Source organism: Gossypium hirsutum, chromosome A05 (assembly GCF_007990345.1).
Source record: "Gossypium hirsutum isolate 1008001.06 chromosome A05, Gossypium_hirsutum_v2.1, whole genome shotgun sequence".
Taxonomy (NCBI): Eukaryota; Viridiplantae; Streptophyta; class Magnoliopsida; order Malvales; family Malvaceae; genus Gossypium; species Gossypium hirsutum.
This window is the reverse complement of record NC_053428.1, coordinates 39,028,345-39,041,967: the sequence shown is the minus strand read 5'-3', so window position 1 is coordinate 39,041,967 and position 13,623 is coordinate 39,028,345. Positions and strand designations below refer to the sequence as shown.

Here is a 13,623-nt window from a genome sequence, read left to right as displayed (position 1 = left end):
ACTTTTCTTTTTCTCCCCTATCGTTTCCTTTTTCTGTTCTTTCCAATTTTAATTGCATTTGTTTTTGCTTCTTCGGTTTTGCGTAATTTATTTATCGTTTTTTCAAAGGAGATTGTCTTTGTGCGTTTCGTTTATTAGTAAAAAGTAAATAAATAAATCAAGTAAATAAATAAATATTTACGAATTAAGTCAAGTAAATAAATCGTCTAATGCAGTAGTAAAAAGTGAAGCCTAGGTGGATTCTTCCTTGGGTATTGTCTTCTCCATCGGTTTTCTACACAGTATTTTTCAACTTCTATCTCTGCCGTAATCTTAGACAATTAGATAATTAGTCTTAGTGTAAAACATTTCTTTAATTATTAGGTTAGATAATAAAAAGATAGTAATTACTAGTACTTTTAGTCCTTGTGGATATGATATTTCCGGTCTCACTATAACTATACTACTGTTTGATAGGTGCACTTGCCTTAGTCGAATTTTTAGTTAGTTTAGTGACCATCAACGAACAAAAAAGTTTTCTTGGTTTGAATTAAAGTTTTTATTTCCGATCATTTCAGTGATCAAGGTAACCTCTAAGATTCGGTCTAAACGTCTAGGTCGGGTTTTGGGGCGTTACAGAATATTACATTTATTGTTAGAGTAACTATAGTCTAAAACACTGAATTTAAGATCATTTGAACACTCAAACACTTCATAATACAAACATTATACATTAAACAAACATTTCATAGCCTCAATAGAACTTATGAAAACTCAATTACTAATCTGAACCTAAAATAGAACCAAATTGCAAAATTTTCAAAGTTTATAATCAAGTATCGATACCCTTAATAGGTACCAAAACTATTTTTAGATTTGATGTTCCAAAAAATCAATTTAAATCGAAACGTATCGATACTAAGACTACAGTATCGATCCTTATTTTTAAGTATCGATATTGATACATTGGTATCAATACCATTTTAAGGTTCGATGTTTTGTCAAAAACAAAAATGAATAAAACCAATTACATGGACACTTTTATAAAGTATCAATACTCTAATATAGATTATTGATACTTTAGTCTGATATCAATACCATTTTGAGATTCTATTTCTTGAAAATTTTCTTGAAAAGAGCTAAGTATCGATACCTTTACCAGGGTATAGGTATTTTAGTGCCAAAAATTGTCAAAATCCTCCATTTTGATACCCATTTCATGTCCAAACCAAACCTATTCAGTTTGGTGCCCAAATGCACACTGAAAAACCTACACAACCAATTCAAAATGTATTTTACATCTAAACCAACCATTTCTTAATCAACCAAAGTATTCATTCACTAAATAATCACTTAATCACACCATTCAATTCTATCATCTTGACATTCTAACTCATTCATACCATATTCCCATTTTAATCTTGTATATTTCTAATTTATCAACTTTCAATATTTAACATAAAATCAAGACATACCACTTCAAATACCAACTTGCAAAACATAGTTATATGCCATTATCCACATTCTAAATTAAACATTACAACATAGCAAAATATAAAAGACTTCATTACGCACATGCGAAAAATAACAAAAGAATATCACCAACTTTCCTGAGTCTGGGATTTCGTTTAGATGCTGATGTCAATACTCAAGATCTTGTATTAACCTAACCTGTGCACGGAAAGCAAAACTGTATGCTGAGTAATAAACTCAATTGTATTTCAAAAAATCAAAGAGCAATGCAAGTCATATGATTCAATCCACACAACAAAGGTTAAGTTGGGAATAATTACATTAACATCTCAAATTCCAAAGAAGGTCAATTGATTCATTCACCATATACTAATCTTCCAGTTTTCAATCCGATTCACATGATATTTCATAGTAGTAATTCATTTCAAATATCATTTTCACATTTTTATTTTCAGTCACTATTATCCTGACTCGAACTCAAACAGATACGTGAATCCAACCAATACACCAATTTGACACCTAATGCCTCATCAAACGATGCCAAAGTAATTAAGTTGCGCACTACGCTCATCAGTATAACCAAAGCATAAATGTGCCCAATACTCATCGACCCTAGTCGAAATAACATGTACTATCCCGTACTCGATCTATCCTATGGCATAACAATTATATCCGACTCTTTTCAAATAGTTAATAGGGTAATAACCATTCAATTTACAATTATAATCAATTCACAATTTATCATATTCAATTAATCAATCAAATTACAATTTCATTCATATAATAGAATGAATCAGTCCAAATCCAATTCAATTTTCACATTTTCATCAATTTACACTATTTTCACTTTTATTCAATTTAGTCATTTATTTCGAAAATCAACATTTCCATACCAATAAAAATTAACTAATCAATCCCAACTCACATCAATGTCTTATCATGTTATACTATACAGTTATGCAACAATTTAAATAATTTGAATTGTAGAAATACAAACTAAAAACTTCGAGCTATTTATCGACGACTTTAGTTTTTCCCTTCCCTCTTGAGGAATCCGGGTCGACGTTAGCTACGAATTAACATAAACATACAATGTCACCAAGATTCAATCAATTTCACACTCAATTATTATTTTTATACAAAGTTTACATTTTATTTAATTTAGTCCCTAAAACCGGGACTAGCATAACTTTCAATTTAAAACTCCATTTTGAAGTCCAGTTTTATTTAATCCATTAGGGACCTCCTGTTTCTTATTTCAACAGTCAATTTTACAATTTATTTAGTTTAGTTTCTAATGTACGAAATTATCAAATAACTTCACAATTTAGTCCCTTTTTAACACCTTAATTTCCAAGAAATCAACAATGGTAACTTTCTAAAACTTTAACAATTTTACAAATTAGTACATAGACTAGCTAGATTAAACTCTCATGATCTCAAAAACAAAAAAAAATTACAAGAAAATATTTAATGATTTACTTGAATTTAAGGCTAAAGCTTCCAAGAACCCTAAATTGTATTAAGCCTTCTTTTATTTTTTTTATTGTTTTGGTAGGTGAGGAAGAAAATGATATGTTCATCCCTTCCTCCATTTCTCTAATAATATTCATATAATATTAATTTATTTACTTAAATTTAATAAAAAATATTTATTTTAATCAATTTAATAGGCCAAACTCCCTACCGTCCACTATCATTTTTAAGATGATATATTTACCATTTTAATCCTTAGTTGAATGGCAATTTACGTCCTCAACTCATTTCTTAATTAAAACCTACAGTGATAACTTTTTTACAATTTAGTCTCTGTACCTTAATTAATCACTAATTTAGCTAAATTACTTATTCAAAGTTAAATTCACTTATAACATAACTCTATAAATATTTATTTACGAGCACAATTTACGGGAACGGGATTTCGAGACCATATTTTTTGACACTACTTACTTTCAAGTCATTACATGTATTTTATAGGTTTTTCTAAAAAAAATAAAATAATAGAAAAGAAGAGATAGAATCTCTTTACACTATTTTTCTTAGTCAATGGTTTTAAGCTGTTTTTCTTAAAACTCATGTATTTCATTTGGGTTAGTTTTATAGTTTGTCAAATCCCATTGACTTCCCAATGGGATTCTAGCAACATTCTTGGTACCAAATGAAGTTTCTCTTCAAGATTTTTCAAATAGTACGTTTGGCATCCTTTTTGATCAATTATATTAGGAGAAAATAATTTTTGAAGTTTTTGTCATATGAGTTTTGACAGTTTCGTATAATCAACTTTGACGCACTAGAAATCTATCTATAAATGTTCATTTGTTCTGAAATTTAGATGTTTTTCATAGTATGAAGTTATTAACTTTCATTTGATATTAATATCTTGGTTATATGAATTTTTTGTTGAAAGATATGAAAGCCAAAGTAAGCTACTTGAAACTATTAACTTAAAAATTCGGATAGTTTGTGATAAATTCTTATATTTTGGCTTTTAAAAATAAGGCTTTTGATAACTAAATTTAGTGAAACAAGTTTCTAAGTTTTAGTATTTAATTTATTCTTTAAATTCATGTTTTTACACTACTAAAATACTAAGTAAATTTTTAGTTCAAATGACTTCAAGTTAACCAAACGATCATGAAGTTTAGACTATATTGAAAATTTGATTTTTAATTATGTTTCAAAATATTTTTTATCCGAATACATATTATTTGGTTGCAAAATCATACTAAATTGATTTTCATTAATTTATTTGAGTTATTACAATATGTATGAATTTTATTAAATTGGATTTACTTATTTTTTATTTAAAATATAGTTCAATTAAATTGTATAATTGTGTCTTAGTTTGTTAGGTTGATTGCCGCAAAACCGAAATGTCTTAGGATCACCACGGAGATTTGTAACTTCTAAGCCTCTAATTAATTGATCAATTTTTTATTTTCAAGTTCCATTAGTCTAAAATTTTAGGCTACTATGAAATTTTTTAAAATCTTTGCTGAAGTGTAGATTGAGTAGACTAGGTAAGTGACTCAACATTCTTTTGGTGTTTAATTCCCCAAAAATCAGTCTTCAATGTTTTATGTTATATTCGTGATATATAATATTTTTGTTCATATTTTATGAAAATTGAGTTAAGCATGCTAGTATATTTATTTTTAGAGAAATATCTTATCGGACTATGTTTTTGGTATACTTACGCTACTCAAATTATATTTTGTTATATATATAAATGATATGTTTTGAAAAAGTACACTATTAAACTATGTTTTTGTATATTAAGTATGTTTTGTATGTTTTTGAGTGATTTTTCTAATCCAATTTTCTGATTTTGAACTTGCTTCTAAAATGTTCTGTTCCAACCCTGTCAATAGGGGTTAAATGTTGGTCATGTCAACATGTATTTTGTGCTTAAAAACTTATTTCAACTGTTCTACTGGCTTAGAATAGTGGTTTTTGACCTATTGTTGTTGGAGTGATTTATGTTTTTTCTTTCAACTCACTGCCATGGGGTTAGTTGTGGCTTTTGTTCCGATGCATTACCATTGGGGTTAATTGTGGTTTTGACCTTTGTAACCGAGGTTAAGGGTGACCATAGTTATAAAAAAAGGGGTTGATTGGTATTTCAAAAAATATTAGTTTGTCTTTATTACAATTTTGACACAAAATATGCTTTGAATTATTTATTATGAATTACCAATAAATTTTACAATTATGTATTTTTTACTAAATATTTGGTTTAAATATTTTCGTGTTTGCTTAACGCAACCAAGGGAAATGCCTATCACTTATCGAATGGTTAAAACTCATTCACTCTTATAATACTTTTTTACAGGTTCTTATTATGTTCGTGAACATGAGAAGTCTGAAAAGTAACAGTTTTGTATATTATTGCATTTCATTAAATCTTTCGAGATGTTTCATTTTTTATTTTTATTTTTATAAATTTTCAATACCACTAGACTTATAAAAGTTTAAGTTGTTTTTTCAAGGTTAATTAATTTACTACTTGAAACTTATTTTCAAATCAAATTTTATAAAAGTTTTTTGAGTTATGATCCTATAATTCTTATGTAAAAAGTTTTGGCTAAGTTGAATTTCAGTTACTTAGTGATAGTATTGCATATTCGTGAGATTCAATCTCTCGAATGTGTGACGCCTGTTATGCCTCAATTTGGAGAATGACATATTCAATCTTAAAATCTTATCTATGATGTTATTGAAACTTAGATGAAGGATATGTTACTCGGACTTAGGCAAGTGCTAATTATGAGCATGTGAAGGTATATTTAACTTCTTTATTTTTGTTATTTTTAAAAATTTTGAACATGAAGGTAAAAGTGGAAACAATAGGAAGTAGGATGATGATATTATTGTTGCAAAGCTTAATTATTATTTTAAAAACTCAAAAAAAAAAAAAAGAGTGTTGAGATGAGTTAATGTACAAAAAGTCTATCCTTTTGCAGAACGCATATATACATGTTTTAGTATTTGATTTTCTTATGACATTTTAAGTTTGATCATATTGAACTTGTAGGATGGCAAGCAACTGTATATATATATTTGAAACCCAAAATTGAAAAGTTGGTAGCTGATTACTATCCAAGGTAGCAAAGTTTCTTTTTAAATCTTCCACACTAATAATCCCAACCTACGGTAGCCTTCTTCTTGTTTTTCAAGTCATATGTATGTTACTTGAACTCTTTATTATTATTATTATTTTTTAAAATATCTATTTTTGATGTATATTTAAATATGAGTATAAGGATATATATCTCCAATGATTTTCTAAAAACCCTCCAAATACATAGAAAAACTTTGAAAAAAAAGTTAAAAATATCTATATAGCACATTGTCTATATCTGACACTTGCACCAAAGTTTAAGTAATATAAATTTGGGTATACTTACTAACTACATTCCTTCATGTGTATTTGGATGTATAACCGGCCCCTTTTTTTATTATTAATTAACTTGTCAAAAGAAGTCAAGTGATTTAACAAAAAATTATTCATAAATTAGTGAATAATGATAAATTTTTTCTCGATATTTTTATTATTAATTAACTTGTAAAAAGAAGTCAAGTGATTTAATAAAAATTTACTCATAAATTAGTAAATAATGATAAATTTTTTCTTGATATTTTATTAGAGAATCATATCAATAGCATCATTGGTCACAAGCTTATGGAGTTGTGCAAAATAATGAAAAATCAAATAATGAAGGTTCATTATAAGATATATCCTAATTAGGTTTGGGCTTTATTTTTCAATAATGTGGTTTTGTGTCTATGACAGTCAAATTCGATATTTTCTTTTTGATAAAATCAAACGTTCATACTTATTTTTTTGATAATTTTTTTAGTCAACATACCATATCATCGATTTCAAAATCTATTATATAATAAATAACAAAATATCTCCTTAATTATAACAATATATATTCTTTATATAATATAAGAGATGGGATAACACTGTTTAATCTCAGGACAAACGGGTGTCTAATAAGAGATTTAACTACCTTTCCATTTAAGCAACAATATTTTTATTTATATAACAGCATTTGATAACAACTACAAAAATCTATAACTATTACTCAAATTCCTATTGAAAACACAATTTTGTAACCAAATACACAAACTAGTATTTGGAACCCAACTTTGTAACCAAATACTTTTTATAACATCTTTATAGCATGTTCATTATAACATTATTTTTTTAATTACATGAATACCGAGTATTTTTAGTTAAAAATGTGACATCAACAAAATTAAAAAAAATTTAACAGTGTTAACAATTGGACTTGATTTTCAAATATGAAAAGTAGGAAATAAAAGTACAGGGGCTAAATTCAAAATTTTTGAAGAGAACCTAGACTGATGGCATATTTTAATCTTTATACTACAAAATATTTATTATTAATATATTTATAATTGTAATAAATATTTATTATTAAAATATTAATATTGAATTTTTTAAATAATATATGATGAATGTAATTTAAAATTATTATTAAAATAAAATTAAAATATTAAGTAATTTATTAAAATGATCAACTATATTAATAATTTATTATATGATTAAATATAGATAATTAAATATGTATGTTTAATAATATTAAAAATTATAATATTTTCTCAGAGATTGTCCAGTTGCCAAAGACACGTGGAAACTAATTGTGCCAACAACACGATAGTTCCAATTTTTCTCTGGCAGTCTATTCGAATGGATTAGGACCAATTTAACAACTCATGAACAAATAACAAGGCACGATGGCCTTTGGTCTACACTCTTCGAAATCACACTTCGGCGATTTTGGAAAAACAGAAATCTCTTTGTCTTTCAACAAATCCCATGGAGTTCTTTGGAGATTATTAAAGCATCAACTTGCTAGGCAAAGCAGTATAACAAAGTTAGCAATAATGAATCATCTAGGAATAGAACTTTAGGAAACTATTAGACTAAGAGAATGTTAGGGGTTTCATGAACTCTAGGTTTTTTCTTTTCACCAAAATTTTTTTAATATAAAATTAAAACTTCATTATTAATATAATAATATTATGTTTCACTTAAGTTAATTTTTATATAAAAATAAAATCACTCATAAATATTTAAAAAAATAATTTAATACTTTTTAAAGTGATAAGTCATTTTATAAAAAAAATGGCTGACTTTCTGACAAAATATTTTGTACAAGATACTCAAATTTCTATTGATAACCCCAATTTTTTAACCAAATACTTATAAAAATTACAATTGAAAAATTAATTTTCTATTTTAATTCAATAAAAATAGGATTAAATAAAGTATGAATATTTAAAAATTACCAATATGTTTGAATACTTAATTGTAAAAAATATATTGCAATTTTAGAATTGATATTTTTATATAAATGATAATATATATTTTAAATAATGAATGTGAGAAGTATTACAATTTTTAATATAATTAACATTAACCATATTTAATAACATAAAATAATTTTGTGGTTAAATTGTAATGTTATATATATGTGTGTGAATAAATTTTCTTATTGAAAAAAAATAAATTTTCTTATTGAAAAAAATATCAAAGTAAATGAAAATTTAATTGATGCACGTCGCTTCCCATCATCTCGACTTTTGGTTAAAGAATTGGTGAAGCACGTGAAGCACCACCTCGATTCTCAGAAACAATTGCTGTAAAATGCAGTAATCAATTTTTGATGAAGTTGGCCGATGAACATGCTGCATACATTTTAATGGATATTTTAATAATATTCAGGTCAACTTTAATGGTTGCTCAATTAAATCAATTTCTAAACTTATTCTATCTATTCTTCTTCTTCTTCTTCTTCTCTAAAGCAACTCCTCAACTCTTTCATTTTACTTTGCGCTATTTTCTTCCTTGGTCTGCAACTCACTTCCTTTTTCAATCGTTTTCTTTACTAGAAAAAAAAGACATGGCTATGGTGGGTGAAGCTTTTCTCTCTGCTTCCATCGAGGTGCTGCTTGATAGGATTGTTTCTGGAGATTTTTTGAGGCTTATCAAAGGAAAGAAACTTGAACCTGTGCTGCTGAAGAAACTGAAGCCAACCTTGATGTCGGTGAAAGCAGTGTTGGATGATGCTGAAAATAAGCAGATTACCAACCCAAATGTCAAAAGTTGGACTGATGAGCTCAAAGATGCTGTTTATGATGCGGACGACCTCCTGGACGAGATCTCTACTGAAGCTCTTCGGAACAAGATCGAATCTGAATATCAAATTACTGCTATGAAGCAGGTTAATAGCTTTTTCTCTTCTTTCTATCCTTTCAAAGATGAGATGCAGTCAAAGCTGGAGGAGATCCTTGGGAGACTAGACTACCTACTCAACCAAAAACAGATTCTGGGTCTGAAAGAAAACTTTGAAGGAGAAAAGGCATATCAAAGAACGCCTGCAACTTCTTTGGTGGACGAGTCTGACGTTTGTGGCAGAGATGATGAAAAAGAAGAAATAATGAAGTTGTTGAATCCTCAAAATTTGTCTGAAAATCAGATAGATGTGATTCCCATTGTGGGTATGGGCGGGCTTGGCAAGACCACGTTTGCGCAATTGATCTACAACGACCCCAGAGTGGATATATGGTTTGCCCGCAAAGCATGGGTGCGTGTTTCAGAGGAATTTGATGCTTTCAAGGTAACCAAAACCATTCTTGAAGAGATCAAATGTAGCTGTGACGGAAACCAGAATTTAAATCAGCTTCAACTTAAACTCAAAGAGCAGCTGTCGGGAAAGAAATATCTAATTATTTTGGATGATGTTTGGAATGAAAACTATGATTGTGGGACCAGCTCAGAATTCCTTTCAAATCTGGGGCACAAAATAGCAAGATTATTGTAACCACACGTAATGAAAGTGTTGCCGACATTATGAGGACTATTCCAAGTTACCATCTGAAGACCTTATCTAATGATGATTGTTGGACGTTATTCGCAAAGCATGCATTCATTGGTACAACCCCAAGCACGCATCCGGATCTGAAGGTAATCGGTGAAGCAATTGTCAAAAGGTGTAACGGTCTTCCTTTGGCAGCAAAAACACTTGGAGGTCTCCTTCGCTGTAAACTAGACGCTGATGAATGGAACAAAATATTAAATAGCAATTTTTGGGACATACCAAATACTGCAAGTACTATTCTTCCAGCGTTAACATTAAGTTATCATTATCTTCCTTCACATTTAAAGCGATGTTTTGCTTATTGTTCAATTTTTCCTAAAGATTACGAATTTGGAAAGGAAGAACTTATTCAATTATGGATGGCTGAAGGTATTTTAGAGCATTCCAAAGACAATGGAGACCCGGAAGAACGGGGTAACGAGTACTTCAAAGATTTAAGATTGAGGTCATTTTTTCAACAATCTAAAGGAAAGAAATCTTGTTTTGTCATGCATGATCTAATGAGTGACTTGGCTAAATCTGTCACCAGAGAGTTCATTTGTAGATTGGAAGGTAGTGGTGGTGGTTCTTGTGTAATAACTGAAAGGACCCGTCATTTGTCTAATGTCCCAGAAGAATATGATGTGCGACAAAAATTTCAAAGTTTAGCTAAAGCAAAGGGTCTGCATACTTTCTTAAATCTGAAGTCTTCTTTCCTTTGGGTAGATGTTAGCAATGTGCTAATGCATGATTTGATGGTGAAATCAAGCTTACGAGTGCTTTCATTGGCTGGGTATACAAATATCTGCAATTTACCAGAAGATATTGGTAATTTGAAGCATCTACGAAATTTGAATCTCTCAAAAACTTCAATCAAAAGGTTGCCAAACTCTCTGTGTACATTGTATAATTTGCAAGCATTGAAATTGCGTGGATGCGAAGACCTTGATGAGTTGCCAAGAGATATGGAGAGATTGATCAACATGCTATATCTTGATATCAAGGGAACAAACTTAGCAAGGATGCCAGAAGGAATGGGTAGGTTGAAAGATCTTCGAATAGTAACAGATTTTATTTTAGGCTGTCAAACTGGATCAAGCATTAATGAGTTGGAAAAGCTCAAGCATCTACGTGGAAGACTTTCCATTTCGGGACTTAAAAATGTTGCATGTGCCATGGATGCCAAAGGTGCCAATTTGAAGGATAAGGTGGACCTTAAAGGATTGGAGTTGAGATGGGGTAAAGATAATGATATTGATGGTGATTCAAGGCATGATAGAGAAGTACTTGAGCAACTAAAGCCTCATACAAATTTGGACCATCTTGTTATTGGGAGTTATAAAGACATCATATTTTCGGAATGGGTGGGGCATTCTTCCTTCTCAAATATAGTATCTTTGGGGTTACATGATTGTAAATTTTGCATATCTTTACCACCGCTTGGCCAGTTATCATCTTTAAAATATCTCTCCATTTCCGGGTTGAGTGAAGTGTTAATAGTTGGTGATGAGTTCTACGGGAATAGACAAGCTTCAACTAAACCATTTCAATCACTTGAAATGCTAAGTTTTGAAAATATGGCAGAGTGGGAGGAATGGTATTGTTGGAGTGATGAAGCTTTCCCTCTTCTACAAATGCTGTGCATTAGAGATTGTCCAAAATTAACTCAGTCTCTTCCCGAACACCTCCCTTGTTTAAAGAGACTGAGCATTGAAGACTGTGAGAAGCTTGGAGGCTTGCTTCCAACGGCACCAAGCATTTTGGAACTTGAGTTGAAGAAATGCAAAGCATTGCAGTTGGAGCCATTGGCTTGTGGGCTTCGGGAGTTGGACATTAGAGATTCGAATATGGATGATTCCGTATTGGAACAAATGTTGCAACGATGCACACTTCTTGAAAAGTTGCGTTTGTTGGATTGTTCAGAAATTAGATCCCTACCTGAAGTTAGGGTGCCCATCACGCTGAAGCGATTGGAGATCTGTAGGTGCGAAAACTTGGATTGTTCCAATATCTTCTTGTATACATCCCTTGAATCCTTGGATATAAGAAGTAAATGTCTTCAACAGGAATCGTTCCCATTAGGATCATTTTCTATGGTAAAGCAAGTTTATATTAGGGGATGTGAAGAGTTGAAGTTTATTAGTGCTGCTTTAGAGGGAAAGCAGGGCTCTCACCACCAGCATCTAACAGGTCTCAATTCTTTGTTTATACAGTCATGTCAGAATTTGATATCTTTTCAAATGGAAGATGGATTATCTGTCACCAATTTGACCCGACTTGAGCTTTCCGGTTGCGGAAGTTTAAAGTCATTGCCAGAGCAAATGTACTCCACCTTTCCATCCCTTGAATCTTTGAGAATAACTAATTGTCCAGAAATAGAGTCAGTTCCAAAAGAGGGTTTGCCCCCCAAATTAAAACAATTTATAATCAGAAGGAGTGATAAACTAATTGAGAGCTTAATTAGGAAAAGGGAATGGAGTTTGCATACACTCCCTTCTCTTACATCTTTCGCAATCTGGGGTTCAGAAGTAGAGATAGAGTGTTTTCCAGATGAATATCTGCTTCCCTCTTCTCTTACATCTCTCAGGATCTCTTCTCTTCCAAATCTAAAGAGTTTGGAGTATAAGGGGTTTCAACACCTCACATCTATTTGCCATTTGTATATCTCAGAGTGTCCCAACCTCCAATCCATGCCCCCAAACATGCTTCCACACTCTCTTTGCAATTTGTTAATCCTTTACTGTCCCAACCTCCAATCCATGCCCCCAAACTTGCCCCCTCCCTCTCTTTCTTATTTGTACATTCGTGATTGTCCTTTGCTCGAGGAGCATTGTGAAAAGGATAAAGGTAAAGATTGGCCTAACATTTTCCACATCCCTGTCATTAAAATTGACGATGAGGACATTATATAGAAGGGGCAGTGACTGAGAAAGCAAATGTTGTGACGCAAGTATTTCCATTCATTTTTTACTTTCATGATAAATGTATTTTTGCTTCTTATCTTTTTTCTTTTTTTAAATAGAATTAGATCTGCAAAATATGTCTAACTTAATGAAACTTGTTTTTATAGCATACCATCATCCTGCTTCTATCTGGTTGCAAGTTGTAGTTGATCAAACATTCTGACAAAGAAGGTGAAGGAGCTCTTACTTTTCTTTTCTTTATGTACTCACCCCGTTCGATTTTGTATTGATTTACATTATCCTTATATTGAGAAAAACTTTAAGAAAACATTCATATGTTATATACATATTTTTATCCGACATTATATATATCTATATCTAATATCTATACTTGAATTCGAATAATATAAGATAATAAGTTATAAATTAGAGATATTCAATCTTGACTTACTTAAATTCGAATAATATAAGGGAATAAGTTATATATCGGGGATAGTCAATTTTGACCTAGTAATGTGGCTTAATTTAGACGAGGCTTAATACAAGGAGAGTTTTTTGTTGTTTACCTTTGATTCAAGTTGTCAAATATATTTATTGCTATACTTTGTAATTAATTTTTTTATCCCACACAATGCACTGGTCGATTGTGGGTATAAAATTTTAATGTAATTGGGGAGAAAACATAATGAACTTAAAAGTGATATGTAAATGAGAAAATTTGTGGGAGAAAATGAAAAATAGGAATTATAGGCATATTTTTATTGGAATTATGGCATGAGTATGGCACAAATATTAGTATATCATTTATGTGTCATAAAATGTTGAGTGATAAGAATAACAAAAGGAAGTAAATGAAGGTTTTTGTTCATTCTTTG

General features: G+C 30.2%; 1 pseudogene; it reads left to right on the top strand.

The window, feature by feature from the left end:
* Positions 1 to 8,444: 8,444 nt before the first annotated feature.
* On the top strand, positions 8,445 to 13,136 carry LOC107957374 (putative disease resistance RPP13-like protein 1; annotated as a pseudogene).
* Positions 13,137 to 13,623: the final 487 nt, after the last annotated feature.